This window comes from Panthera tigris, chromosome E2 (genome assembly GCF_018350195.1).
Source record: "Panthera tigris isolate Pti1 chromosome E2, P.tigris_Pti1_mat1.1, whole genome shotgun sequence".
Lineage (NCBI taxonomy): Eukaryota > Metazoa > Chordata > Mammalia > Carnivora > Felidae > Panthera > Panthera tigris.
The window spans coordinates 52,600,744-52,628,343 of record NC_056674.1 but is presented as its reverse complement, the minus strand read 5'-3'; the positions used below and the strand labels follow the sequence as shown (position 1 = coordinate 52,628,343).

Sequence of the window (27,600 nt, the reverse complement as noted above, 5' to 3'; positions counted from 1 at the left end):
AATCACGGGGCTCGGAAAGGCAGAGTTTATTTAGCTCGGCTTTGCAGGGCCTCTTGTAGTAATTCATCCTAATGGTACCAATTCGCCTGTGATTTGATACAGCAGGAGATCAAGGGTATCGGTTTAATCAAACCTCGGCAAAGGCTGCCCGGTTCTTAACTACTGTTGCTGTATATCAATCAGTTTCATTTGATTCACTAATCGGATGGCACAAGGATATGAATTTTCCCAGGATTCAGGGAATCAGCTTGACATAATTCTTTATAAGGTGCTTGCTTTTTAAATGGCATTATTTCACCCCACTCACAGGATTTCATGTTCCCAGGCGAAGGGTCTAGATTCTAGGAGGCCGTGGGTAAGAGGAATAGAAGGAAAAAAGTCTGGAGCATCGTCGTCAAGCTGTTTTTATTGCTGGCTTTGCCACCTCTTGGATGTGACCACGGATGAGTTACTAAACCCTCGTGGGTCTCAATTTCCTTATTATCCTCATTATCTCGGGACAAGAATTTCTGAAGGGACAGAGCTGTCGGGAAGCATAATGAACGGGTATACGGATGAGCCCAGAACAGTGCCGGGAAACAGGAAACAGAACCTCGTCGAATGTGAGTCTCAGTCCCCGCTTACCCCTATCTCCATCCCCACTGAGGCCAGGAATCCCCACATGCTTGACAGCCTTTCAGCTGGCCTGGCTGGGAATGCTAACAGAAGAACGGAGCTCTCTCTCACACCAAACTGTGCTTGGGGGCTTTCCTGTCCCTCTTCTTTCTTATACAGCAGGGAATCCGGTCTACAACACTGTCTGGGTACAGGTTAGAAATGGTAAGATCAGGCCTTTTCCCCTAGGAGGACAGACTGCATACAGAAAGGAGAGAATGCCCATTGGCACCTACCGTTCGGGAGGGAAGAAGAGAAGGGACAACGGGAATCCCAGAGTTGAAGGCAATGACCACGTGGACAGGGAGGCCACGGGAGGCATTTGATTCCTGCCTCTGACACTTAATAGTGAAGGATGGTCCTCAGCAGCTGTGTCTGTTAAATGGGCACATGAAGACCTGGCTTCACTGGGTTGTCACGGCAAGGGTGCCTCCATGCCACGAGTGGTGAGCGGGGTGTGGCCTCACTCCCCAAGCAAAAGTGGGCGAGGTGCTCTGGTCCCTGTCCTGCGAGGAGACCTCAAGCTGGGCTTTCCGCCATTCAGCTTGGCTGGTCACATTTTCACGGAGAGACCTCACCTATGGTTTTTCCTGCAGATAGACTTGGCCCCTAATTGAGAAAGGAGAGAAAGAGGGAAGAAGGCAGGAAGGAGGGAAAGGAGGAGGGGAGGACTGGGAAAGAAAAAAGAAGAGAGAGAAAGAAGAAGGAAGAGAGACAGCAAGAGAGAAGAGAAGTGCCCAGCTTTGTCACACCTTTTCCATGCTCTGTTCCTGGGGTTCTATGTGGCTTTTGGAAGCTTTATTGTTTCAATAGCCGGGGTAAGGAGGTTAATGCCACCTTAACAAGGGAGTCGTTTCTTCCTCCCTCCCACCTTCTCCCTTTTCTTTTTTGGCTCAGCCTAAATTTCTAACACTACCTGATGAAATGTAGTATACAGCTTTTAATTGTGCCCAGAGGCGGTACAACTTCATAGAGGTTTTTAAGCAAGTGGCGGAGGATTTGAGACAGCTGTGTTGTGAGCACATGGGCTCCGAGGCGGAACAGCCCCGTCAGCACCTGTACCCGCTGAGCACACCCTCACACCCTACATGCGTGTGCACAGCTGGGACCCATCAGGGTCGTAAGGAATTAATACTCTTAACTTGGTATTTTATTGTACCTAGAGGAGCCTGATGCTATATTAAATCCGTAGCACATAAGTAGGATTTTGCTCAATCTTGGAGTTCCTGGGGTGGGGGCTTGGTGGGCTGGGTGGGATATTAAAACACACACACACACGCACACGCACACACGGCCTCTTTTCCAATGCTGAGAACGAATTGTTTTAATATCTTCATGTTTGGTTTATTTATTATTAGGGAGGAGTGACCGCCTTTAAAGAGTAATGGCCTTTTCTCGGCGCTAACCTAGTTTTCCCAATCGAATCTAGCGCGGACGCCTAGCAATTGCGGAAAGCCGCCGATGCGGATCGTTTTCTCTGAATCACTCCTACCAACAACGTCCAGCTTCCCTTGGGCGTGAGCCCCCAAGACCCACCTCCCATCTTTGGGGATCCGGATTCAGTCTTCAAAATCCTACTGCCCTCTACCATTCACACAACAGCGTCTCATGTTATCCCCGTGGATACCCAGCTAATACCTGGAAATGGACAAGATGTCGGTCCCATTTTATAGTCATGCAAACAGAGGTTCAGTTATGTGCCTCAGTCAAGGGAAAAATGAACCTCAGAATTCAGTCTACGGACCCGTCGAAAACGCTTTCTGTCTAAAGCGTGCTGTATATTCTGTTGTAAACACAACAGGAGAAGATCACCCCACAGTAGCTGGCACTGAGTGCGGGGCCACGGGACAGGTAACACGTTAGGAGTTTTCACAGGTATGAAATTCATGTGGTGAGCAATGAACTTCAAGGGCTACGGCAGGCAGAAAACGACCCTCCAAAAGACATCCGTGCCAAATCCCTGGAAGCCGTGGATGTGCCCTTATTTGAGAAAAGGTCTACAGAGGTGTCATTAAGTCAAGGATTTTGCGATGTGGAGACATTCCTGGGTTTTCTGGGTGAGCCCCAAATCCAGGGAGAAGAGCTCTTACAAGAGAGACGCACACAGACAGAACAGGAGGAGGCCATGTGACCAGGGCTGTAGAGGGAACTCTGCAGCCACTAGAAGCTGGAAGGAGCAGAGATTCTCCCCCAGAGCTTGCGGAGGCAGTGTGGCCCTGTCAACACCTTGTTTTCAGACTTTTGGCTTCCAGAACAGTGAGCGAAGAAACACCTGTTGTTCTAAGTCACCAAGTTTGTAGCGATTCGGAACAGCAACCCCGGGGTTTTTGCTCTGGACACCATGTTCGATAGATTCTACCGCTAATGGGGTCTCTTGTCATGAAGAGTCCTTATATTCTGGGCACTGGTGACATGCAGAGGGGATGCTGGTGACGGGGAAGAAGGGTCGCACTGCCCACGGGTGCCCAGTCCTGCCCCACTTTGGAGGGAAGAGCAGCTCGGCATCACGGAGAAGTCAGCTACTGTGATCCTGATGGAGAGCAAGGAGGTGGCAAAGGGTCAAGGAGAGGCAGAAAGTGTGGCGTCCCATCGCCACCCCGCAGCACCACTTTTAACCTGTGTGTGTGTGTGTGTGTGTGTGTGTGTGTGTGTGTGTGTGTGTCTTAGGCAACCTGCGGAACCCATGTCTCGGTCAACTCATGGGCAAAATAAGATTCTTGATGTAAAACATACTTTGAAAACCTGCAAGACATGTGAATGACGGGTTTTGCTTCAATACGGATTTATAAAGCAGCTACAAAGTATCAGACTCACGGAGCCCAATGGTACTGGGACTTTGAGAGAGGACGCAATCCCTGCTAGGAATCACTGCAAGGTTCTCCAAAATACGCTTTCTCTTCAGCATCCACTTATCATCCATTAATCTATGGAGACCGCTTTAGAAACCATCATCCGATCCAAAAGGGTAGGTTAATGTAGTCCATAAATTTAATTTCTGCTGTGTTTCTTTGGATTCTCCAAATTTGCCCCTTTCAAGCGGGGAACAATAAGACTGCAAGCCAACAATAACATGCCGTTTGTTTGTTTATCATATTAGTCATGATTCTGTTTAATGAGCACTCCATACTGGTTAGAAGAAACTGTGCTCACAAATGCTGCTTTAGATCATTTAAATCACTACAAACCTTTCGGAGAGCAGTTTGGGAATGTGTCTCAGGAACCTTTAAAAAATGTGCTCAACCTTTGACCTAGTAATTCCATTTCTGGGAAACGATCCTAAAGACATAATGGGAACTTTGGAAGCTGCTTTATGCACAAAGATGTTTATCAGAAAGCTCTTTCTGACGGCAAAAGTATTTAAAACCATCTAAATGCCCAGCAACACAGGACTGGGTAAATACGGGGTGAGGCATCCCCTCCATGGAATATCAGCCACTAAGAACTGCAATTAAAAAGCATTTAGCACAACACGCCGAAATGTATACCGTTAGGGAAAGACGACAACCGTGTGCTAAACGGCACGCGGTGGTGGATCGCAATGTGACACGAATACCGCGCACCACAGAAAAGACTGGCAGGAACGCATATGTTGTCACCTAGAGCCAGCGAGATTATGAGCAATTCTTCTCCCTCTCAAAGATTTTTAAATGTTTCTTCACTGAACCGCATTACTTTGAAATAGGGAAAAACTCGTTTGCAAACGAGAGCCACCCCCCACCTCCCGCCATGCTAGCACATCGTAATCGGGCAGAGGAAGCTTGGGGCACATTCTCCGTTTCCCTCATGACTGGGTCAATTTGGATCCTTGGTGGTCTTTTTTTTTTTTTTCCTATGGCTTAAAAATTCTGTACCAGGTCGGAGCAATCTTCCAGCTCAGTTTTATCGTTAAGTGGGGCCAGGACGGGGGTAGGGGGAGGCCTCGTGGAGCCCACCTGAGTCCAAGAGGCTACTGCAGGCGCACAGCTTCGTGGCCCTGTTAGTTCCTTCATGAGAAGATTGGCCTTTTCCTGAACTACCGGCTTATTCTGTGTTTATAGATACCGTAAATTGCATAAAGGATGGTCTTTCCCAGCCCATGGGAGGCTGCCAGGAGGCCTGAAGACAAATCAGGGCTTTCTTGTAATAAGAGCACACGTAGTTTGGAGTCCTGGCCTAACTCTCGACCCCATGTTCATTTCCATACCCTCTGTGTCCTTCCTACTTCCTGACCACCTGCACCAAATCCTGATGGGCTATTTCAAATACTTGTTGGAATGCGACAAGGTACAAACTCTTTCCTTTATTATTATTTGAAGATGAGAGACGGGCTGTGCACATCTTTATGGATTCTGCTGCCAGTGATTGCTGGAGAGAATTCCGGTAAAGGCAGGGGACCATCAACTAGAACGACCCCACTTGACTCCACCTGGCAATGGCTGTATGGGCTATCTAAGAGCGTGAGGAATAGGAAAGAGTTAAAGCCTCGTGGCAGCAGAGGGTGGGAGCCGGCAGCATTGAGGGACCTGGTCCCTTCCTGCACTGGAGGGACACTGGGTCATCAGGGCAGGCAGGAACTTGCACTTGGCTTTGCTGGGAAAGCAAATATTGTGCATATTGCAGTGTTCCTGTGGGCGAGCTAATTGTCTAACTGCCCTTGAGATGTACATAATTTTGTCTGCATCCCCCCTACTCCCTCTGTGTCATCGCCAGTGGGCCGGGAAACATGAACCACAACATCTATGCGCGTTAAAAGAAGGAGGCAGGCCACCTGTGCTACCCACCGCCCCTAGGTGGGGCGTCCAGCTGCTGGGCTCCTGCCTGGCGTGGCTGGTTCATTGGATTAAAGGGCACATCTTCGGATGCCCTTTGGTAAACTAAGAAGGGGAGCTGTGTTAGGTCCTCCGTGCTACCGTCACAAAGTGCCACAAAACTGGCTTAAAACAACTGAAACGTATTCTGTCACCATTCTGGAGGCCTGACGTTCAAAATCAAGGTCTCCATAGGGCTGTGCTCCCTCCAAATGCTCTAGGGTGGGATCCCTTATGGCCTCTTCCAGCCTCTGGTGGCAGCTGGCAATGCTTGGTGCCCCTGGGCCAGGAACAGCAAGACTTCAGCGTCTGCTTCGGCCTTCACGTGGTGTCCTTGCCCACGTGTGTGTGTGTGTGTGCGCGCGCGTGCCCGGGTCTCTCCAAATCTCCCTCTCGTGTCCCCTACAGAGACACCACTCATTGGATTTAGGTCGCATCCCAATCCAGTATATCCTGCAGTAGACAGCAATATGTATATTGTTAAGAGTAAGAACGCTTAACACAAGCTGCACCCTCTTAAGTCTAAGCTTATGTCGGGGTTGACCACAGGTACAATGGTGTACAGCAAGTCTCCAGAGCATATCCGTCTTGCTCAATGACCTCGACTTAGTTCAATGGCACCCGCAAAGACCTTATTTCCAAATAAAGTCACATTCACAGGCCCAGGGGTTCAGGTGTCAACCTATCAGCGTGGGGGACGCGGTTCAACCCATAGTATGTATGTTTGATGATGAAGCAGCAGTTGGGGACACATGCTCTGGAGCGGCCTGTTTCCAAATCCTGGGTCTACCCCTCACTACAGGTCACCTGACCTCTCGAAGCCCCAGCTTGGAAAATGGGCCAGACGGCAGCAACCACGTCCAGCATGGATGACGGGAGCCTCCTGCCAGACACAGAGAGCGCCCGTGAAGCAGGAGTTGTGACATTAGAATTGACATCCGGCCCCGCTGCCCCAACGCGAAGGTCACTTCCGAGCACCGAGAGACCCTGGCTTACGGTTCAACAGAGAGCAGATGATTATTAAGGGGACCTGGCTCTTGACGTGCAATGCGTGCTCGCCTGGGAGTCTTTCCTCTGCCTTCTCCAACCCTCTTCTGCCCCAGAGACCTCCCTCGCCCCTTCTGCCATGTGGGGACACAGGAGAAGTAGACAGCCTGCACCTGGAAGAAGAGGGTCGCACTTCCAGCCTCCAGAACCGCAAGGCAATAAATTCTATTGTTCACAAGCCACCCGGTCTGTGGTCCTCTGTTACAGGAGTCCGACACACACAGACCTTGTTTATTTCCTTGGGAGCCCTTATCACACTTTGTAATCACACGTGTGCACGCTGTGAGCTCCGCGTCCCTCACCACCGCACCGAGCACCGCGCTGGCACTCGACACGCGCTTGACAGAGAACGACAAAACAGGAGAGGGCACAGGAACGAGCCTGTCTGGGCCAGGGGGAGCAAGATGGCTTTCAGCTACGCACAAGTGCCTTTGGCAGAGGCCCAACTGTGGAGCCTCGAGGGCGGGCCTCCCAGTGCCTGCCCTTCAGAATTTGACCTTGGGCCGCTGCCTGCGCTCGCCTCACCTCAGTTTCCTCATCTGTAAAACGAGGAGCCGGGACCAGAGGATTTCTCTCGTGTCTTCTGGCTCTAAAATTCTATGGCTCTATATTCTAGGTAATAAACTTTACAACCATGAATAAATTAATGGAAATGAATATTTAAATGATGTGCAAACATTCGTGCAAGGGCTCTTTTTTTTTTTTAAGTCTTTTATGTAGTGGGAGAGTGAAGAATAAAGCCGAGGTACCAACGATCAGAAATATTTTGTTGGCAGAAGGGTGATGCTTTGCTCCTGTTTTTCCGGGAAAAGTGTGTAGAGAGTACCCATTGAAGAAGTCGCAGAGGAAAAGGGGTCACAAGAAAAGCAGGCAGCTGGGAAGCTGGAAACCCCCCGACAGAAGGTGTTCCATAGCTGGACATTTCCCAGAAAAGTGTCCCGGGCCCAGGCTAACAACAGAGAAAAAAGGCCCACCAATGCTCTTGCTTTGTACTGCTGTAAAAAAAATACCACGGACTGGGTGGCTTGTAAACAAGAGAATTGTATTTGTCACAGCTCTGGAGGCTGGAGGTCCCAGGTCAGAACACCACCATGGTTGGGTAAAGGGTCCACTTTGGGGTCGCAGACTTCTCAATGCCCACACGGTGGGCGGCAAGGGATCTCTCTCAAGCCTCTTTTCTATGGCATTAATCTTACTCATGAGGGTTCTGCCCCCAGAACCTGATTACCCCTAAAAGGCTCCACCTTCTCGGACCATCACATTAGAGGGTAGGTTTCAACATATGAATTTGTGCGGGGAAACAACATTGAGCCGTTGCATCGTCTCTTTCACTCCTTGGGTCCGTCATGAGCTTCACTAATACTCAGCATTAAGGGGATGGGGCCTTGACATCAGAGAGCTTTCTTTATTTACCAAGATGATTTCCTACCTGTAAGTCAAATAGAGAACACTTTTGATGGGCCAGTCGACTTGAACCAAAATCCTTGATTTTGATGTGCACAAATAACAAAAAGGAAGGAGGGGCTAGTGATTTAAAGGTGATACCTTTAATCAAGATGTAGCAAGCTAAGAAGGAGGCACGGAGGTAAGAGTCTCAGACCAAACCTGTGCTGTGTCCAGTCCCGGGCACAGGCAAGTCTGAGCATGGGTGAATGGCTGGGGAGCTCACTGGGTCACCCGCCAGACAGAAGGTGGGAGGTGCCTCACAGGGTCTGACGAGACCATCCCTCCTCAAAAAGAGAGGGGCCTGATTAGCTTGACCTAGTTACAGAGCTTGAGTTGATGGTTCATGGGTGGGACTAGAATCTGAATTCAGGATGGAGGCTATTGCACAAATCTGTACCTTATCAGGCCCTGGGTCTTTGGGAACTTGTGGTCAATAAATGAAAACGATAAATGTTCTTTGGACGAAACTCTATTATATGATGAGATTGCACACTTGTGCCACTGTGACACCTTGGTCTTCTGTCCCCCTTGCCTGGACATTACCCATGCTGCTTTGTCCCGGAAGTCATCAATTGCATTTCTTTTAGAACTTTGCAGGATTGCTATTATTTATTTATTTATTTTTAAATTTCTGGGATTAGTCCTACATTATACTCCTTCAGAAAAGTACTTAAAAAAGGAAAACCCTAATAACCATTGATTAACGAACCAAAAGTAATATAGGGGGTGCCTGGGTGGCTCAGTTAGCTAAGTGTCTGACTCGTGATTTCAGCTCAGGTCATGACCTCATGGTTCGTGGGTTCGAGGCCCGAGTCCGGCTCTGTGCTAATAGTGTGGAGACTGCTTGGGACTCTCTCTCTACCGCTCTCTCTGCCCCTTCCCCACTTGTTTTCTCTCTGTCTCTCTCTCTCTCTCTCTCTCTCTCTCAAAATAACTAAATGAACATTAAAAAAATCAAACTATTATAGAATGTACTGAGTACATGATCTCAGGCAGGCTTAAATTTTCATTCCTAAATAATACAGAAAATGGAGTATCTTCTCGCCAGTAAACGATTAAGCTAAAGACCTTCTGAATAAGAAACTCCTGCGAAGCCAGGTGCTCTGTCAATACGCGGGCTGGACTTCCTGCTGTTTTCCCAAACAAAAATAAAACCTGACAGACAACAATGAAGAAAAAAATCTGCAGGTACCGAGAGACTTCCATGTCTCAATGCCAGGCTGCTTATAAATCATGAATCCTTGTTCATATCACAAAGACGCATGAACCAACGGCAGTGGGGGATATTTACATGATTTGTCACATTTACTCACTGCCACCAAGACTTGGGATACCTTCGGAGAGTCAAGGCATCTATGATCCTCTCTGAGTGCTAAAGGTACATGCCATCTCTTCTGGTCAACTCGGTTCTACACATACTTGCTGGGAACTTATGTACACGGTGGGGTACCTAAGGGGCTACCATTTCTTGACCATGTCGAGGGTAGACAATGTGCCAGGTGCTTCTCGATATCCTGTTTCTCATAACAATCCCCAAGACCAACAACGGTGTTCTCAGGTCACTTATGCCAAAGCTCAGGGAAGTCAGATCACTTGCCCGACAACACCCATCTGACCGAAGGCAGGGGGACTGGATTTGGGACCTGTCAGAATCCAGAAATCCTTGCCTTTCCATGCTAGCCTCCCTCTCAAAGCAAAACATTCCATCTCTTCTTCAGCATTGTTGAAAACGGTCCTCATTTTTCTGCCGACAAGAAGACAAAATAGGAGCGTAACAGCAATGCAGAAAGTGTGGTCGAGAGAGAAGGGGTTGGAACGGAGTGTCGGGGCGGGGTGGGGGGTAGAGTGTGGAGAGGAATGACTGCTTCTCTCCCTTCACACCGGGAGGAGAACGACTTGGGGTACCAGCCATTCAGTCTCTTTGCCAGCCAGAACTGGGTCAGATATTCTAGCAGAGAGAACAGTCTGTTCTCTGCTCCAGCTGTTATCTGAGCTGCACAGCTGGGGGGAGGACTCCAACTTGCTTCTTAGGCTCAGAGCTCAAGGCTTCCACAGCACTCCAAGCAGCCTGTGCCGGCCTCTCCCAGCTGGAGCGAAGAGGACAGAGGCGGGGGGAGGGAAAAGAGTGAGACGGGGAGCTGGTGGAGGGGGGATAGAAAGGTATGCATTCTGGTTTCCAGTGGAGCAACAGGTTACCAGGTTACATGGAACCCATTGGCCGCATGGTGGCCAATCGCTGAAGATCTCCTGCCAGTTGCTTCTGGGTGAGAAGCTGAAGTCTTGGCATGAGAACTCCGAAAACAGTCATCGGGGATGCTGATGCGATGAGAGTCCTGGGTTCAATGAGATCGCTGTGATCAAGTCTGAAAGTCCTATGATGGGTCCATACCCTGAGCAGCATCCAGTGGGCTAGCAGTACACTGGGATTTTCCAAAGCCCTCCAGGCATAATGGGCTGGAGTCCTTGCTTTGGAGGGCGGGCGCCCACATTGCCCTCATTTCTTAGATTTTAAGCTCCCATCCCACTCCATTTAAGTTGTTTCTAGACCATCCTGATGTGCACAAGGCCAACTTTTGGACCCCACCAACATGCTGGCTTGGAAAACCCACATATCCATGCACTTATTGTTGAGTCCCTCCTAAATGCAGCAGAGAGAATTACTCTGATTGCCTCCTACTCATCCGGATGCGATCGCTCCCTATTTCTGGGTTCTTGGTGAAAAAACAAGGAGTTGTTATAGGAATTTCATAATTTAGAGATAAATAATGAACACCAAACTCAGAGCGAAATACCCTAGTGTTCATTTTATTTAATATTCTCCATTGGTGGAAATAAATTAAAAATGAACAAGGCTTGTTTATGCCTGTCTCACATTGCTCTCCACTTTTGAATAGCAACCGCATATTAATTTGCCAAGATCCCATAAATTATAATTAGCCCGGAGGATTAACAACATAAATCCTTGAATTTAAAACCAACCTGCCCGGCTCTCTCTTCCCTATGCCCTAAAGTGAAAAAGAGCCATAAAACCTATCACCGCTACTTGATCCATTAAACTCCGGAGACATTCTTATTTCAGCTTAGCTGGTGGAGGTGGTCTTTGTTAAATCTTTTTAAAGTTACAGGAGCTCAATAGGAACTGAGAGACTGGGGGACACGTATCAGTGTCGGTGGCCAGCCCGGTGCACACGTCCTCTTGGGAGAAGAGGAGAAAGGGGAACAGAAGGGTACGTTTAGGCCTGGCACGGTCGTACACAGCGTCCCGACACAGATCTGGGACTAAAAGTGCCCCCGACTCGACGCCGTATGTCATACACCGTCAAGAGTCTCAGAGTACTTGGAAGACGTGCATGTGTGCACGCACACACACATGTACACACACAAGTCATGGTCTGACCTTGCATCCCAGCCAAGCTCATGCCAGGCTGACTGGGGAGAACGAGGAAGGGTGACGTTGCTGAGAAAAGCAAAGTATTTAACACAGACTGGCGAATTTTAAGATACTGGCTTTCGAGACGATGAAAATGGCCGGGTCCTTTGACTCCGCATACAAAGCACATCTGTGTCCAGTCCAGCCTGGACGATCTCTCCTCCTGAAGACACCTGGACCTCGCGGTCACTCAGTCACACCCTCCTCCTTCCTTTGGGTCGGCTGCAGTGGCCCGCTGTTAAGAGCTGAATTCCAGAACAGCATGTTGGTATGCAGTTAGCTCTGCATTCGGCATGCAACTCAGCCATGTGGGCGACCTCTCTGGACCCCACGTGTGGAGGGGAAGGTGAACAACTAAAAGGAACTCTTTCGCTTCCTTTTCTTATTCTCCAGGATCGCTCTGCCCACTCTGTTTTCTTGGCCTTCACTTGGGCCCCCAGGCCTCCCGACCCATCTCAAGTCTGAAAAGATGTGAAAGACTGGGGAAAGATTCTATTTTTACCCGGGGCCTAAAAATGCACATCTCACCTACTACAAGAGGTCAGGGTAGGGCTAAGCCGGAGATCTGGAGAATGGGAAATATGTGCTCCAGAAAAGATAAAGAAGGCTGGTCTTTGGACCAACTAAAAGATGAAAAAGGGGAAAAGTCGCCATTCCGCATGTTGCTTGGGCACCGTGCCCACGGACCCCCTGAGTAGACTGCTTCTCCTTTATTCACTGACCTAACTGGGGAGAAACACAACAGCAAACATAGGAAAAAAGATAACAAATAAAAAGTCTTCTTAGGGTCATGGGCTTTTTGAAAATCCGGTAGGTATACTTTTCCCTAGAGAAATGCACTCAGATTTCAAATGTTGCACAAAATGGCAAGGTCTTTGCAGATGCCCCAAGTTTATCCTTGAATCCCTTAATCTAGATTAAGTCAGTAGAATTTAGAGGTGAAGAAGGACTGCACTCTCCATGAGAAGTCAGCGGGCATGACTTGTAAGAGTCTTAATTCTAAAGATTCCTCCCCCGGACTGTCGTGAGCACAGGTAAAAGTTGCAAGTTCCGGGCCAAAAATTCGGAATGTGCTCCCCTAAGAATCACTAGGGAAGAGAAGTTTGTTCAAGAGTGTTTCCAAATGTTAGCACTCCCCAGAGTCCCCTGGAGGGCTTGTCTAAACACAGATTGTGGCCCCAATTCTGCTCTCAATAGGTCTGTGGGTAGGAGCCTGAGAATCTGTATTTCTAACAAGTTCCCAGGTACTCCTGCTGATGCTGATCCCGGAACCACACTTTGAGGGCCATGAGTTTAAACTAATCACTGAAGATTGCATAATGGGATACGAGGGACCCCTGGAAATGACGGCGGGATAATATTTACTGGCATAGAAAGATATTTACAACATCCTGGTAACAAAAGAATTCAGGTGATATAGAATTATGTACAATACAATCTTGGTTTTTTTATGTGTGTGTGTGAAAGCAAGAGTAGCTATGTGTGCCTTATATTCATATCTTAATATAGAGGTTTAAATATTAAAGTGGATTGGGGTAAAAGCATAGATATGAATACAGATAAAGATAGGGCTATAGCTCTGGGTATGCATATGAATGTAGAATTAACATCCTTTTCTCTGAGTTTTGAGATTATCACTGTTCTACTTTTGCTATGTTGGCTTACCTGTATCTTCTACCTTTTCACGTTTACTTTTTATTTATTTTGAGAGAGAGAGAGAGAGAGAGAGAGAGAGACAGGGAGAGTGCATGTGGGGGAGGGACAGAGAAAGAGGGAGACACAGAATCCGAAGCAGGCTCCAGGCTCTGAGCTGAAATCGAGTCAGACGCTTAACCAACTGAGCCACCCAGGTGCCCGTCTTCTACCTTTTCAACAATAAACATAAATTGTTTTCAATATAAGGAAAGAAGTTCCTTTTAACTGTGAGAAACCACAGCAGACTTCCATTGCTTGGGGCCCTTGTATGCCTGTCACTGCTAATCCTGGGGAAGTGGGGACTTCATGAAAGGGAAGTATTGGAACACCCTAGAATCCTTGAATGAACTAGCAGCATATATTTTTGGTCGATTTTCAGTGGGTCCCAAAGTGACTCTCTGAGAACCACTCATACTGGGGCAGTGACTTTGGTTCATCGATCAACAGAGAAACAGGGATTTAAAGAATGAGATGAGTTTTAAAATATGTGTATATACATATGGGTATTTCACATGTTCATACACATGTATATGCGTTCAAATATGTATATATACATATGTGTATACACATGGGCATTTACACAGGTGTACATGTGTGTATAGATATTTAAATGTGTAGACACTTATGTCAAGTTGTTAACTGACTTTTCTTAGGAAAGAACTGTATTCTATGCTGAGATTATGTCCTTTCTCTTTTCTGGCATTAAAACATTGTTTTATTATAAGACGGCTGAATGGATGGATAAATGCATGATAAAACAGTGAGAGTAAAATGTTAACGGCCTTTCACTGTAAAATTTTTTCGACTTTGATGTATGTTTGTGAATTTTCATAATGTTGGGGAGAATGATGTGTCTTATGCAATAATGTTTATAGCAGATAACTGAGGTTTTGCGAAAATTACATCCTCCCAATAAGATGCAGGCATCCCTATGTTACTCCATTTTTTAAAATAATTTTCAGGGGTGCCTGTTGGCTCAGTTGGTTAAGTGTCTGACTTCGGCTCAGGTCACGATCTCACAGTGGGTTCGAGCCCCCCACTGGGCTCTGTGCTGACAGCTCAGAGCCTGGAGCCCGCTTCGGATTCTGTGTCTCCCTCGCTCTCTGCCCCTCCTCCACTCGCACTCTGTCTCACTCTGTCTTTCAAAAATAAATAAATGTAACAAAAAAATTAAAAAAATTTTTTCATTATTTTTCAGGGTTTGGAAACCATGCCCCAGAGTAGCTCCCACTTGTGAGAGTGGGGCATCTTTTAATTCTAGCTTTGAAGGCTCACAGGAGTGAAACAGCAAAATTTCTGATGTCTTGGGCAAGGCTGTTTTTCCAGCAAAAAAAGGTGGCCCCGAAAGGCTGTTCCTACCTTGTCTCAGGAAGGTTTGTGGACTCCAAAGCCTGAATCACCCCATCCAGGGGCTTCTCTCTTGGACTTTCACACATCATTTTCAATTAAGGAACTCTTCGCCTACAGGACAGGGCCACCTGGTATGTCCTACAAAGGGATGTGTGTAGGCAGATGTGTAGACATGTGTCTGATGTCAGCAAAATATTGATGCTCGGACAGGGAGCTCCAATTTCCAGTCTACCTTAACCACTTTTCTGGGCCATACAGAAATGAATGTCTATGATGGATTTAATTGTTTAAATAATACATCTGGTACTAACAAAGAAAAACAAAACCTTTTTATGAATACGTAGCCTGTAGCTGGACTTCCCAGGTAATTTAACTTTTTTATGTTTATTTATTTACTGTTTGAAAGAGAGGGACTGAGACAGAGCAAGCCAGGGAGGGGCAGAGAGAGAGAGAGAGAGAGAGAGAGAGAGAGATAGAGAGAATATCCCAAACAGGCTCTACACTGTCAGTGCCAAGCCTGACTCAGGGCTCGAACTCATGAACTGTGAGATCATGACTTGAACTGAAACCAAGAGTCAGACGCTTAGCAGACTGAGCCACCCAGGTACCCCTAGGTAATTTTAAATGTTACTGGATTTGTTAAGATCTTAATAATGGACTCTGTTAGCAAAGTTGGACCCAGTTCTCGCTGTCGCCCCTGTACTGTAATGAAGCTGATGTGCTCCAGCTAAGGTTCCCCAGGTTGGGATGGGGGCATGCTCAGCAAATGGGAAGAGGGCCTTCAATCCAGGGAGGGGCAGACCCCAGTGTCTCCATCGAGCAGCACTCTGAACACTTCCCACTAATGCCTTTGCTTTGTGACACTCTGAGCGTTTTTCCTTACGGAGGATTTCAGCTGCCTGATTCCCCTAAAGGTACTTTAATACCTGTGCTGGGAGCAGAACAGTCACTTCATACAGAAATTAAATACATAAATTAATAGATGCCTCTTCAGAAAGGCTTTCAAATGGGGAGTCCAGCTGCTTCAGAGACTCTGTAGTCAATAGGTCAAGGCCTTGGTTAATGCACAGGGAAAGGCAGAGGAGGGATGAAAATGGTCCGAGAGATTCAGCAGAGATCAACAAATACGTTCTGAGACTTAACCACTTAGGTGAATATTTGCCTTTGTTGGGAGATGCCTACGAACGTAGGCTGAGAACCTGCCCAAACCAAGAGGCAAAGGAAACTCAGCTTGTCCCGTCGTCCTTTACTCCGGGCCTGTCCTGTCAAGGTCTTAGCTGGCCAGTCCAGATGGAAAAGGAGAAGGAGGAGGTGGGGGGAAGAGGAGGGAGAGGAAGAGAGAAAGGAGGAGGAGGAGAAAGAGGAAGAGAGAAGGAGGAGGAGATACCAGCCAGAATGTGGGAGCCCAATCACAAGGGATCAGTCTGCCCTTTACCCTTCCTCTTCAGAGATCAGAAAAAGAGTACCACTCCTGGAGAAGGCCTCCAATACAAGTGAGCTGGAAAGACTCCTCAAGTCTTTGATGACAAAATTAAAAACTTTTTAAGTTGCTTATTTTTGAGAAAGAGGGAGCGAGCAGAGGAGGGGCAGAGAGAGAGGAGGACAGAGGAGCTGAAGCAGGCTCCGTACTGACAGCACAGAACCTGATGCGGGGCTTTGAACCCATGAACCGTGAGATCATAACCTGAGCCAAAGTCAGACACTTAACCAACTGAGCCACCCAGGTGCCCCTCGATGAAAAAATAAATTTACACATGGGCCCTTTTCGATTCAGAGCCTCTGAGATCTCAGAATTATATCTCAAAGGCTTGAATCCTTTACCGAGCGGCTGCCCTGTGCCCAGGTCTTTCCGAGGCAGGCACCAGGTACATGCTCATGCTCTAATGAGACCATTTGCAAGCTCTTTCAAGCATCTCTTCTACCCCTCTGTCATGTACCAAGCTTCAGTGTACCATGTCCTTCAACAGAGGTTTTCAGCAACTTTAACAAAGTTTGAGAAAGCATGATGTTTGCTAAATGCAAGAGACGGCAGGCATTCTCCCACACCCCCTAACAGAGAATCCAGCACCTAGCAGCCAGATTCATGGAAGTTCTAGAATGGAAGGCGATCTTAGGTGCACAGGACCACCCACCCAGGGTGCCCCTTTGACAAGTTCTGCAGAAGAACACCTCCCTGCCTAAAGTCACAAGGTGCCACCAAATAACTGAATTAGGCACAGAGCATGCATTTTAGTTTCATTGTGGGAGGCAGATTATTATCCAGAAGGGATTTAGAGGAGACGTTCAGAACGAATTGCAGAATTTGTACCAGTTTCCAAGAAAGAAAGAAAGAAAGAAAGAAAGAAAGAAAGAAAGAAAGAAAGAAAGAAAGAAAGAAAAAAAGAAAAAAAGAAAGAAGAAAAAGAAAAAAAGAAAGAAAATGTAAGCACTCAAGTACAGTGTTTTGCTTGTTCATTTTCCATCCTTATCCACGGGAGGGACAGGGGAGGGAGTACCGTGAAGTCCTGAGTCAAGTGTCAACGCCAGATAAGTCTTCCAGAATTCTCTACTTGTTCCACCCATCAAAGTCTTCCATGGCCCCCCTTCCAAGATGCCCTATTTCATGCAAACCAAACCCATAAAGCTTGTTTCTCTTCCAACTCTCATACCTCTAGAAGGAAGCATCCAGAAAGTAGATGCAAAAAGTAGTAACTAAATATTGCCACTTTATTTTTTTTAAGGCAGGTAATACGAAGGAGAGACAGAATGAGAAAGCATCTCAGGTAATTTCCTTTGGAAAGTTTCCATTGTTTGCTTTTTCTGGAAAGCACAAAGTTCTGTGGTCGTTTATTTCACACTGGTACTTCCTGCATTGGCCTGAATGAAAAGACTCACCAGGGAACATTTGTTAAAACACAAATTCCCACCCGGGTCCCATCCTCGACGGAATTAACCGCATTCCCGTCAAATGTTCCTCATCATAAAGTAATTTTGGAGAATTTACCAAATTTCCATCTGTTCAAAGCACCTCACCTGACAAACCAAATCTCTCTGATATGTGGAAAGGGTCTTGCTTTAAGGAGCGACACCACACTGAATCTGGGTCTAAAACACCTCTTGGGATCTCTCTTCGTTCAAGGTCATTTTGAAGGAGGCCAATTTCAGATGCTCTTATCTATTTATCTTTCCTGTGCAGAATTCAGAGGCAAGGACAGCATTTCTGACTTGCTGTTTCGGAAGGGTGCCTTCTAAAACTTGTCTTTGCCAAACTCCCGTCCATGTTCCCTCACTCCCTCTGCCCCCCGCCCCCCCCCACCCCCTGCCATGACCTTTCCACAGGTGCCACGTCTACCGAAGAAATTACGTTCAGCCACCATGGAGAAAGCCCCACTGGGCACGACGTGCACATCGAACCACCCGACGTCTTAGTAATAACGTCCACTGCCCTCCACTCTAAAAGGGAGATCTTGAATCTGCTCCATGGGGACACTGGAAAGTGCACTGTGTGCTCCAAAGGGAAGAAGGACTATTTCTGCAAGCCCAGCCCCAGCGCTGAATTATTTTAATTGCAGCCTGGTGATGCCAAGGTGCTGAAGCACCCCCTTAGGCTGAGTGCTTAGCCAAGAGGTACTGAATTAAACTGTCAGAACACGCAGAAAAATTGCAACTCGGCCTGTCAACAACATTTGTTCAGAGACACGGGTAAGGCTGGTGACTTGTGTAGGAAAAGAGCTGCCTGTGCAGAGCCATCAAAGCACAGCCTGGAACTAATGGGGTATTCAGAGGCCTTGTTCTACTTCATTGGTCAAAGCCAACACAAGCCTGTAAGATTTGGGCCTGGTTGCTGTTTATTACTATGGTAATAAAGGCCACTTAAAGATACAAACCCATCTTGTATTGGCGCAAACCCAGGGCTTCTCTGCTAAATCGGATCACTAATGCCTGCCCTCATTTCTCAGGCTCTTTAAAACGATCTCCTTTTTTAAGGGAAAAAAAAAAGAGACAGAGAAAAAAAATTAAGACTCTTGTCAAAGGACGACATAGGGGCCTTGATCCTCTTTGTCCTTGGCTGATTTTTTTTTTTTTTTTTTAACATCTGCCCTGGGATGGCCAGTTTTACGTGCCACCTTGGCAACGAGAGAGATCCCTGCTATTTAATTTGACGCTAATCAAGGTGTTGCTGGGATCTTATTTGGGAGATGTGACTAAAGCCCATAGGTAGTTGGCTTTGGGTAAGAGAGCTTATCCTCGATAATCTGGGTGGGCCTGATTTAATCAGCCGAAAGGCCTGATGGGGAGAACTGAGCATTTCCTGCAAGAAGGAATTCTGCCTGTGGTAAGGTCACCAGCTTCAGCCCCTGCCTGGAGCTCTGGCCTGCCTTTCTCAAGCATTCACAGCATGGATTCTGGGCTTTCCCAGAATCACATAAGCCATTTCCTTGCAAGAAATCTCCTAACATGTACCTCCTACTGGTTCCACTGTCCCGGTTAACTCTGTCACTCATAGTCCCTTGTCACTCATACTTCAGTTAAGTATCTTTTCATCAGAAGTCTCAAAGTTGAAGGGCACCTGGGTGGCTCAGTAGGTTAAGCGTCTGACTTTGGCTCACGTCACAATCTCACGGTTTGTGGGTTGGAGCCCCGCGTCGGGCTCTGTGCTGACAGCTCAGAGCCTGGAGCCTGCTTCAGATTCTGTGCCTCCCTCTCTCTCTGCCCCTCCCCCATTAATGCTCTGTGTCTGTCTCTCAAAAATGAATAAACATTAAAAAAAATAAAAATAAATACATACCTAAATAAATAAACATTTAAAAAAAAAGTCTCAAAGTTGAGGCCTGTGGGCTGCAAAGGACCCTGTTCTTTTTTTTTTTTAATAAAAATTTATTTGAACATTTATTTATTTTTGAGACAGAGAGAGACAGAGCATGAACAGGGGAGGGGCAGAGAGAGAGGGAGACACAGAATCCGAAACAGGCTCCAGGCTCTGAGCTGTCAGCACAGAGCCCGACGTGGGGCTCGAACTCACGGACCGCGAGATCATGACCTGAGCCAAAGCCAGACGCTTAACTGACTGAGCCCCCCAGGCGCCCCTACAAAGGACCCTGTTCTTTTTGACTCACACCTATGTATTTGGTACAATATGCTAAAAGTAAAAATAAACTGAATTAGTTGCCAGTATCTAAAACTCCTGAATCTCTCTCTTTCTCCCTCATGGGCACACACACATGCATCTACATTTCTTATTTCTTTTAGAAAAGGAAGAAAAGACAATCAGAGGATTTGACTACCCTGGATCTATATCCCCATATGGCAACAATCAGCTAGAACGGAAGGTGACTTCGTCTCTGTACAGAGCATGGGCCCTGGAGTTTACCACAGTCTCCACCCCTCCCTGTTGTCACCCTCAGCAGTGAGGTTCATTATCATAGGCCTGCATATTGTTTTTCTTCATGTAAAGAGAAAAGCGAAAGATGTATCATGCCATCTGTTCTGTCAAAAGTAGAAATAACAGATAGACGGAGAGGCTACGTGTTTCAAGAAAAAAGGGGAAGGTATGTATTTCTCCGCAGACATGAACGCTATTTTGGGGTGCCTGGGTGGCTAGGTCGGTTAAGCACCTGACTCTCAGCTTCAGCTCAGGTCATGATCTCATGGTTTTGTGAGTTCAAGCCCAGTGCAGAGCCTGCTTGGGATTCTCTCTCTCCCTCTCTTTCTGCCCCTCCCCGACTCACACTGTCTCTGTCTCTCTCAAAATAAATAAATAAAACTTAGAGAGAGAAAAAAAAGAAAGAAACGAACGCTATTTCTCTCAATTCCATTTCCCCACAAGGAGTATCTGGGTTGTTATTACCCACCTCAACTCATTCATTTATGGGACCGTGCTGTAGTAAACACTTACTGTTTGCAATTCCTGTTTAGCCTTGCATATTTTAGAGAAAAGCGACAACAATGAAATGATTCTTTTTTACTCTTTTTACTCTTCAACATAAGAAAAACCTTGAGATGATCCCAGTGAAAGTTGGCTCAATATTTAGGGACATTATGATAATTGCCTTTTGGGGAAATTTACTGAAATGCAACCAGAGGTACCAAAAAGGCTTGAAGAAAGTGAGATTTCATTGCCCCTCTTCCCAAGTAATTGTTACACATATTCTCTGACCTCTGGGGGGTAGTGAATGAGGTCTCCCAGGGTTAAACAGGTCCAGGAGAAAACGAAACACACCGGGGGCCTGGGAGTTGGATTGCAATCCTCCCATCCTCTATCTGGCAAACTGAGACTCAGTTTCCCTGTCTCTGCAATCGCAGGGGTCCCCACAGTTGTGATTCTGTCCCCGCTTGGAACTTCCTGGGTCCAATCCTATAGCAAGTGAATGTGTGTCTTTGGAAGGTGAGGCTCAGGAATCTGTATTTTGTTTTTAAGCTCCCAGATGATTCTGATGAGCAGACAGGTTTGGAATTTGCTGGAATAGAGACTGTCTCAAGTTTCTTCCAGCTCAAAAACTTGATGTACCTAGGAATCAAATTCTGCAGGCGCCTCTCTGAACATTGGACAGGCAATGTTCCAAACGTATTAATGCTTTTGGGCCACTGGGATACGTTTTAAAGACTTGAAGCATTGCCACGCTGCCTTAGTCACCTGGCAGGACCTTACTTATCATTTTGCCTGTAATTTATGTTGCCTGGTGGTTTGCAAATTCACCTGACATTCGGATCCGAGGCAAGATTCAGGGATCAAAATCAATAGATTTGAACTGTGATCGCTGGATGAAAGGGCTGAAGCTTCTCAGTTTCCAGTCTGGGTCCCCTACACCCCTGTGTCGGGAACCACCCCTTATGGGAGACGATCACCTTTCCTGCATAAAGGGAAGAAAGCGTCCTGTACTTTGCAAAGATCATTTGGAAATCGGATCAAACCACACAGCCCTTACCCCTAGGACACAGACCGAACCCCCTTCAGAATACATTTGTGAATGTCATCCCTCCTGGAACCTGAGAGGCTTTCTCTGGTTCTCAGCGGGAGAGGGTTACGTTTTTTCCTAATGCAAACAAAAGACATGAGAAGGCGCGAGGAGGGGAGAACAGTATGGCAGTGCCGTGGCAAAAAAAAAAAAAAATATGGATTTTGCTTTTGGGATGTGTGACTATTAGATCACAGTGTTGGTTGCAATAAATTATCACTTTCAGTTCCTGCTAATTGCTAGAATCTTCTGCCATGGGCAGCAGTGATGTGGGCCAAAAAAAAAAAAAAAACCTTTTTTTTTTTCTTTTTTTGGAGCTAGATACAAATATGCATCCTGCTGGATGGTGAATGGCATCTCGGATCTTGAATACATGCCTAAGGAAACAGCTGGGGATGAGGGCCTGGGAATCAAAGACGTCATTATGCAATTATCGAGAAAAGCAGGCTCTTGACAAAAGAGAGTTCTGACTTCTCTGTGAATCCAGTGACCCAGGTCACAGTATGCCCTCCATATAGCGCTGTCAGTAATGAGAACCCCCGGGTATGTCACAACCAGGTTGGTAGGTAAGTGAGCTGTTACAAAAGTTCAAAAAGAAAGTTAAAAAAAAAAAATCCAATTTGGTCCTTTAGGTGAAGAGATCCTTCTATGTCTCTGCCACAGAAAGTACAAAACCCACCAAGGACAGCGAGCCCTGTCCTGGGCTTCTCCCCGGACTCCTCCCCAACATCCTACAACCCCAAAGAATCCCCACCCAACGTGATCCTTTCGGCTCCCCAGTGAAATCTTCTGAACACAGATCCCTACTCCAGGCTCCTCGCTATTCTGTAACCCTGGGGGGAAGTCCACCGGAAGGAGACCCAGCTATGTGTGAAGCACCTAGTAGGTTCCTGGTAATGGGAAAGCAGCAGCGGACAGAACAGATGGAACATCTGTCCTCCCAGAGTGCATTTGCATGAAGGGGAGAGAAAATGGATGGATGGTCCCATGGTGATGCCTTTGGGGAAAACTAAAGCCGGTGAGGGGCACGGGGAAGGCAGACTAACTAGATGTGAGATGTGGGGAGAAGGCCTCCTCAGAAGGTGCAAGAAAGGCGGGCGAAGGTGAGGCCTGTGGTTAGCGAGGGGGCGAGGGGAGGCTTTGAGGCAGAGCGTGCCTGAGGTGCTTGAGCAGCGCGGAGGCTGGCACAGCGGGAACAGAGTGAGTGAGGGAGAGAGAGAGCCCAGCAGGTGCAAACACAGAGCCTGGGAACAGGGGAGAGCAGGAAGGATCCCATAGGCCCTGGTCAAGACCAGCTTCCACGAGGACTGACATCTTGAAGCCTGCGGAAGGTTCTCAGCAGGGGAAAAATGTGATGTAACTTACGTTTTCAAAGGAGACTCTGTTGAGGAAAGACCCAAGGGAGGAAGAGCGGGGTGCCAGGAGACCCATGAGGAGGAGAGGGCAGAAACCCGGGTGGGGGCTGAGGCTGGGTGTGGAGGGGTGAGGCTGGGGTGGAGGAAGGAGGCCTTTCTTAGGTGTGCATTCTTGCTCGTGAGGTTCGGAATCCTCCCACATATTAACTCCACTGAGGCAAGTCCCTGGTCTGTGTCATTAACTGAAGAGTCCCTGAGCCCAGTACAGGGCCCGGTACACAGGACACCTGCAATGTTGACAGTCCCACTGTGGAAAACCTGGTGGGTAACAGTCTATTTATCCACCAGGAAGACTGATGAGTGATAACCAAATTTGCCTCCATTCGTTCAATCACCTCTGCAATTTGAGCTCCTTCCCTCCTTCTCCCTCTCTCTCGGTGTTGGAAGAGGACAGCCTGACCGATGGCCCAGGATGGATGCCAGAGGCCGCCCCGCCTCTTCCACTGCCCGGCTCTCTGACCTTCCACATGCCATTTATTTTGCCCGTGCCTCAATTTCTCCGTCCCGAAAATAAGAATAATACTGCCAAGGGAACATTATGAGGATTAATGAGGTAATAAGGACATGCCTGAAAGCAGTTCGAGCGCCATGAAGAAACAGCTATAAAATAGGGGGCCATTTTTCCGTCTCTCCTCTCCTCTCCTGCTAAATAAAACTGCTGGAGGGAGAGGAGAGGGTCCTGGTGGCTGGGGTATGGGAGGAAAACAAGAGGCAGACAGAGGCAACAGACATTTCCTAGGCCACGATCACCTTCGGTGGATTCCAAAGCACGTGGAAGCCTCCAGAAGGGGGAACCCCGGCAATAGAAGGGGCAGGGCAGGAGGGAACATCCAAGGAATTGTGAGGATTATTTTGCCTTAGTTTGGGGACCAGAAATGACCTCAAAGGGGCTTAGAAATAAGCCAGAACCGTGTCACCTCTCCCGTGTGCCCAAAGAATCCAGAAGCTGACAAGGCGATCCGGCGAATCCCCTCGGCAGCAATGTGAGGAACCAGTTACCCAAGACACCCATCTGGTTTGGGCTGATGGCACTCCTGGGTGCACGCAGTGTAAACTTGTTGGATCAATAAATATCGGGCTCCTTTTAATGAAAGAAACACGATTATTTTCCTCTTATTGCCTCCCTGATTGCCTCTTAAGGCTTCTTTAAATGAGGGAGACTTATTATGCCCCACTCGAGGTATATCTTCAGATGGTCACTGAGTCAACATCAAGAGTTGGCCGCTTGACCGACTGAGCCACCCCGGTGCCCTGCCTTTGTCCATATTTTATTCCAAAACTTTTAGAAAGCATCAACTTTGTCTCCCCCCCACCAAAGTCTTAGATGAGTTTTTTAGAAGGTTACCCTACTGAGGTGTGTGGGGGTGGTTTGTTGTTGTTGTTGTTTGCTCTATTAGAATTCAGGAAGCACAGATCAGAGGGCTGGCAAAAATGGTAAGAAAATATCAACATGCCAGTGGCTTTGAAAGCAGCCCGACTGGCAAGCTGGTCTGTACTTGACCAAACATATCTTGGCATTCACAGGATTGAGGGGTGAGGAGGCAGGACAAGATATGCACGGCAATGGCAATTCATCTGTCTCAACTCTAACTTTGAGTGACTTTGGGTATCCATTCATTCATTCACTCACTCACTCATTCATTTATTTACTCAGTCACTCATTCATTCCCTCCCTCCCTCATTCATTCATTCACCCATTCATTCACTCACTGACTCATTCATTCACTCAGTTATCCACTCATTCATCCATACATTTGCTCAAGTCCACCTTGTGCATATAATACCGAGTGCTAGAATGCTCTGGGCTTCCTCCCCTCTCTCTCATGGAAGGAGGTGGCCAGGAAGCTGTGGTAAGGCCCGCGCTTGCTGAGTCACCAGTTTCCCCTTTTCCCTTTCTCCTTCAAGCCTGCCATGCTCTGTCAAAGGGCATAGGGGAGGGGAGGCAGGAGACAAAACTATCAATGGTCTGAGAAAGAGGAACAGGACTAACTAATATCTGATTATTCTTTTGATGTTCATTCAAGTTACCAAATAGGCTGCAGTTTCTCCCTTGGCTCTGGCCGGAAACCTGTGGTAAAATTAATGTCACTGTGTCTGTTGTGGGTGTCACCCTGGTCTCTGGTAAATAGGAACCGGGTCGGCGCTCTGCCCACTGGTTGCTGAGCTGCTGGGATGCTAAAAATGGTGGCTTTTTCATTAAAAAAAAAAAATCACCATATGCATTGCAAGCATAATTTTTATGCAAATAGAAGTTCCATCTAAAGTAAAGGCACAGAAAAATATTGGGTCGAAATAAGCCACTGAGCATTTCTCTTTGATCTCATAATTAACAGTACCCATTTGTTTAAAGGAGAAAATACAAAGAAAAACAAATCCAGAGCCTCATCGCTCAAACACAACTACCGTAAATAAATTGGCACTTAGTGTTTTCGTGGGTTTTTTTTTTTCCATTCTAGTAAGCTGCTTTGCCTTCCTACCCTCTCCCAGCTCTGCCATGACATTTTGTTTTTATCATAGATGTAAACACAATTTTTTGCCCTGACTTTCTCCTTTAGAAGTGTCGTTCTTTCTCCTGGTGCAGAAAGGAGGAAATGGCTCTTGAATGGCTATGTCATGGTGATGTCACCAAGATCCTAGCATCTTTCTTTACAGCTGGTTGCATTGCTAAGTTTAAAGGAGATGGTAGCAGGGGCACCTGGGTGGCTCAGTCAGTTAGGTGTCGTACTTTGGCTCAGGTCATGATCTCACGGTTCATGGGTTCAAGCCCTGCATTGGGTGCTGAGCTGACAGCTCAGAGCCTGGAGCCTGCTTCAGATTCTGTGTTTCCCTCTCTCTCTCTCTGTCCCTCCCCAACTCGCGCCGTCTCCCTCTCTCTCAAAAATAAATAAATAAACATTAAAAAAATTTTTTTTTTAAGAAAAAGACAACATTGTACTCTACAGTATATTTAGGGCCAGGGGTGTATGTCCATTGGCGAGGATGGGCACTGTATCAGGTTGAAACCCACACTCTACTCCTACTGAGCCACTGAAGAATGTGTTTTTAACAACACTGACATCAATTCCAGAGAGATCTCCAAAAATTGTCACCTTTGTGTCCAGTCCTGGGGAAATCATGTTTCCGAAAGGTACATAAATCCATCTCTGTTTCCATCACAATTCATTCCCTATCAACCATTTCTTTAAGTGGACAGAGGACGTTACCAGACTGAATTAGATCAGGCTAAAGGCCAATTACAAAAAGCAGGGACAAACATGACAGCCAATCTCTTCCCTTAGCTGCTGCTGAAGCTCCCAGACCTGGTTCCTTACAGACCCAATGCCAGAGGAAAGACATCCTTGCTCCTGGAACACACAAAGGGTCTGTGTGGTGGAGAGAGCCTAATGAAAGAAGTTCACATCCCCATCCCTGTGGCGAACTGAGTGTTTTGGGACAACTGAGTGACATTGCTTCTGGCTTTAGTGGAGTTAAGAGGACAGCCTAGATGGCTGCCATCTTGCTGTTCTATTTTCAAGCAAGCCAGCACAATTGATTCCTTGCCCCCAAAGGCTTCCCTCTCTGTTATCTCTTTGGATTTTAATATTGTTAAAGCCTTATTAATAGGTAGGCTAAACACACATGTAATGAATCCCATTAGTCATAAAGAGCTCCCTGCACCCAAGAAACCCAAGGAGGAAAATGCTTGTTCACACACAGCAAACCTCCCTAATTCACACAACCCCGAAGGGAAGCTGATCTGAATTATGCATTTAAAAAAAAAAAATACCAAAGGCCGCGGTCAAATATGCACAGAAAGCCTTTCCAGAAAACCAACTTTTATTTAGCAAAGACCTTAAAAGAATAGGTAAGAATATCCTTGAGTAGGTAGGAGTCTAAAATGCCCAAGGGTACTTTAAAACTGCTTTCTTGCAAAGGGTAGACTACTCCAGATTGTTCTGGAGTATTCTTTGCTAAGTAAACCCTTTCTCCAAAGTGAGTGCATGGGTAAACCTCAAGCCAAGCCCTGAATCCAATGGATCTTGAGCTCCAAATTCCAGAAGTCCACATTAATGGAGATTGGGTATAATGGGCACCCTGTGGGGAAAGGTATATGTTGCTACAGCCTGTTAGCCTTCAAGTTCAATTATACTCACAAAAGCAATGGAAGGGCTTTAAGGCAGGAATGAGATAAAAAAATGTCTAACATTGAGGTCAGCACATAGCAAGAAGTGAGAAAAAAAAAGAAAGGAAAGAAAAGAGGCATATAGAATTCTTAAAAAAAAAAAAAAAAAATAGCAGCCCTGTCTGCAACTTATTGGAGGAGTTGGTTTTTGCTTTTGTTTTTTCACACCGTTTGTTTTGTTTTATGGGAAGAAGAAAGTTTGACCCTCAAGACCTCCAGAGCAGGGCATAGCCAGACACCTTGGTAACAGGTGCCTTCTCTGGTGGGACTCCTTAGTCTCTCCCATTGGCGGCCTTGGTACTCCAGAGCCTTCCTGAGCACATGCCTGCCCCAGGGCCTTGGTACCTACTACCCACAAGCACCCCTCATCTCAAATCTTTATGCAGGTTTCTGTTTACAGGCAACTCATGAGAGAGACTCCTCTAGAGTCAAACAGCCTCTTGACCTTCCTCCCTCAGTCCTCTAAATAGCTGCACATGACCCTCACAGCACTTTACTTTCCCTGACATGTCTTGAGTTGCCTCTTTCCCCAAGGAGAATAAAAGCTACCTGTGGGCAGGAGTTTCATTCCTTTGTCCACTGCTGTATCACCAGGGCTTGCACACAGAGGGCCCTTGATAAACATTAGTTCACTGAATGAACAAAGGAATGGATGGATGGATGGATGGACAGATAACTA

At 46.9% G+C, this 27,600-nt stretch overlaps 1 protein-coding gene across 1 annotated transcript in view; it reads right to left on the bottom strand.

Moving 5' to 3' along the window:
* The window catches only part of WWOX (WW domain containing oxidoreductase), a 977,998-nt gene that overhangs the window by 84,411 nt on the left and 865,987 nt on the right, over positions 1–27,600 (bottom strand). The window lies entirely within an intron of this gene.